The sequence below is a fragment of the Triticum dicoccoides genome, chromosome 1A (genome assembly GCF_002162155.2).
Source record: "Triticum dicoccoides isolate Atlit2015 ecotype Zavitan chromosome 1A, WEW_v2.0, whole genome shotgun sequence".
In the NCBI taxonomy this organism is placed as follows: Eukaryota; Viridiplantae; Streptophyta; class Magnoliopsida; order Poales; family Poaceae; genus Triticum; species Triticum dicoccoides.
Window position 1 is genome coordinate 332,464,594 of NC_041380.1, and position 3,675 is coordinate 332,468,268.

The following is a 3,675-nucleotide window of genomic DNA, read 5'->3' on the forward strand; positions in this document are numbered from 1 at the left end:
GCCGCCTCTCCGCCCGCACGCCGCCCGCCGCCGACCGCCTCCTCGCCATGGTCGCCGCGTCGAACCTCGTGCAACGTGCAACGTGCAGATCCCGGCGTCGAACCTCGTGCAACGTGCACATCCGGATCTCGGATGAACAGTAAACCCTAGGGGTAAAATTTCGTCTAAGTCCCAGAATTTCCGATCCAAGTGCTCCTGTTCGTGACCCCGTAACTTTGCATCCGTCTCTCCGATTCATGCATATAGCATATCAAAATGTTCATCTCAAAGAGTAAATCATTTCATTCCATTGCATCATTTTCATTTGAGTTCATCTTGATGCCCGAAATGCTGTTAGAAGAGGGCTACTTGAGTTAATTGTCAGATCTACTACTCCGTTTAGGTTTTTGTCATTTTTGCCATGATTAATGTGTGCATGATATGCCCTGATGCTCTACATGTGTTTTGTTAAGGGTTTTGTCATCTTTCCATAGGTGCAACCCATGTATTTTTGTGATGTGTGTGGTGACTAGTGCAAGCTTGCAAAGTGAGGCACTCGGTAATTCTGTTTTCAGGGACTTAGTAATTTCACTAAGTCCTGCAGCTGTTTATCTCATGATGCCATATGTTCATGTTGTTTCCTAGTGATACGTGGCTCTTTTGGGCATGATCAGTAAGGATGTCTTGTTAATATTGTAGTGCTCTATCCATCCATGTCTTTGTTTGCAATTATGGAGCACCCTAGCTTGAGTCAATCGAGCTCTACTTTTGCTACTTTGTGAATCTGGGCAGATTGTCAACTTGTTTGCAATTTTGCCGATGATGTTGTAGTTGATCCATGCATTCTATGCTATTGTTCTTGCCATGTCTAGATTACATTTTGTGCCTTATTGATGGGTGTATGCTTGTCTTGCCATGACTTGCACCTTAGTGAGTGCATCGAGCTTGTAAACATGCCTACTTGAGTTATATTTCAGCATGTGTCAGTTTTCACTAAGTCTGTGAACTGATTATGTTTTTGCTATGTTCATATGCTTGCAATTGTATTTTCTGATCCCTTTTGGCTCAAGGTCACTAAGGGACTTTTGTTAAGCTTTTTGAGTAGCTCCATGTCGTGCTTTACTTTGCCTTGTTCAGGTCCTGTAGCACGTAGTTTTGTTGCTCCGAAGAGGGCTACCTGATCTGAAATTCCAGACAAGTGTTAATTTCACTAAGTCTGAGATCTGTTTGTCATATGCATTTTTGCCATGCTTGTTTGAACCTGTTAATGGATGAATTGGCCGTAGCTCAGTGCTAGACTTTTGTTAAGCATCTTGTGTGCATACCTGCCATGTATTTTGTTGTCATGTTTGGTTGCTGTAGCATGTTCATCTCATTGCATTTGGTTGGCTACTTGCTGTAAATTGCAGACCGGTGTCATATTCGAATCGCTTGCCATTTCCAAACCGTAACTCCGATTCCAGCGTTCTTTATATTGTTTTCAAGTGATTTCATCTCATCTTTCCAGTGGCACACTTGGATTTCCAAGTTAAGGCCAGGTTCGTGCATATCCTATCATATCTTGCATTTTGCATCCCCCATCGCATCCCGCATATCATATCATCTTTGCATTGTGTCGTTTGAGTTTGCACGTGGTTGATTGTATCCTTGTTGCTTGTTTGTCTTGTTTAGGTAGAACCGGGAGATGAGTTCACTAACGAGGAGCCCGTTGAGTTTGCTTTCGAGGATCCAGTCAACTCTGACAACTATGCAGGCAAAATGATCATACCCTCGAAATCACTACTATCTTTGCTATGCTAGTTTGCTCGCTCTTTTGCTATGCCAATGCTATGATGCCTACCATTTGCTTTCAAGCCTCCCAAATTGCCATGTCAAACCTCTAACCCACCTTGTCCTAGCAAACTGTTGATTGGCTATGTTACCGCTTTGCTCAGCCCCTCTTATAGCGTTGCTAGTTGCAGGTGAAGATTGAAGACCGTTCCTTGTTGGAACATTTATTTACTTGTTGGGATATTATTATATTGCTATGTTATCTTAATGCACCTATATACATGGTAAAGGGTGGAAGGCTCGGCCTCTCGCCTAGTGTTTTGTTCCACTCTTGCCGCCCTAGTTTCCGTCATATCAGTGTTATGTTCCCGGATTTTGCGTTCCTTACGCGGTTGGGTTATAATGGGAACCCCTTGATAGTTCGCCTTGATTAAAGCTTTTCCAGCAATTCCCAACATTGGCTTTACCATTTGCCACCTAGCCTTTTCTTTCCCTTGGGTTCTGCAGACTCAAGGGTCATCTTATTTTAGCCCCCCCGAGCTAGTGCTCCTCTGAGTGTTGGTCCAACTGAGCGATGTCCGGGGCTACCAGGGGCAACTCTGGGCTGGCCTACCCGACGTCTTGCTCATCTGAGTGTGCCCTGAGAACGAGATTTGTGCAGCTCCTATCGGGATTTGTCAGCACATTCGTGCGGTGTTGCTGGTCTTGTTTTAACCTATCGAAGTGTCTTGAATTACCGAGATACCGAGTCTGATTGGAATGTCTTGGGAGGAGGTCTATTCCTTCGTTGACCGTGAGAGCTTGTCATGGGCTAAGTTGGGACTCCTCTGCACGGATTTGAACTTTCGAAAGCCATGCCCGCGGTTATGGGCAGATGGGAATTTGTTAATGTCCGGTTGTAGATAACTTGAACCTTAATTAATTAAAATGAATCAACTGAGTGTGTTACCGTGATGGCCTCTTCTCGGCGGAGTCCGGGAAGTGGACACGGTGTCGGAGTAATGTTTGCGCAGGCCGTTCTCTAGTTTCTCGCTCGCGCTTTGCCTCCTCTTCTCGCTCTCTTTTGCGAATAAGTTAGCCACCATACTTGCTAGTCGCTTGCTGCAGCTCCACTCATATTTACCTCGCCATACCTATAAGCTTAAATAGTCTTGATCGCGAGGGTGCGAGATTGCTGAGTCCCTGTGGCTCACAGATTACCATTACACCAGATGCAGGGCCTGATGATTCCGCTCCAGGAGACGCGTATGAGCTCAAGTGGGAGTTCGACGAAGACTCTCAATGTTACTATGTTTCCTTTCCCGATGATCAGTAGTGGTGCCCAGTTGGGGGTGATTGGGACCGTTGTCGCTTGTTGGGTTATCTTTTATTTTGTCGCCGTAGTCGGGCCATGAGTGTTTGGATGATGTAATGTTATTTATGTACTTGATTGACGTGGCGAGTGTAAGCCAACTATGTTATCTCCCCTTTTATTATTACATTACATGGGATGTTGTGAAGATTGCCTAACTTGCGACATATGCCTTCAATGCGATTATGTCTCTAAGTCGTGCCTCGACACGTGGGAGCTATAGTCACATCGAGGGTGTTACAAGTTGGTAATCAGAGCCTTCCCCGACCTTAGAAGCCCCATTGCTTGATCGTTATTAGCAGCCGAGTTGTGTCTAGAAAATGTTTTGAGTCATTTAGGAATTATATATCGGAGAGATTAGGAATTCTTTTTACTTCCTTGTCACCTCATCGCTCTGGTAAGGCATCCTGACGTAGAGTTTTGACTCTTCTCTTCTCAAATTTCACTAAAAAAATTTAGGATCACGCGGGTATCTTGGAATCGTTCCGATGGTTTTATGATGAGAACATTGTCTTGGTGCCTCCTGTCAGGGGTTTAGTGGAAGTGTCCCGGGGAGTTGAGCTTTGAGGTGTTGT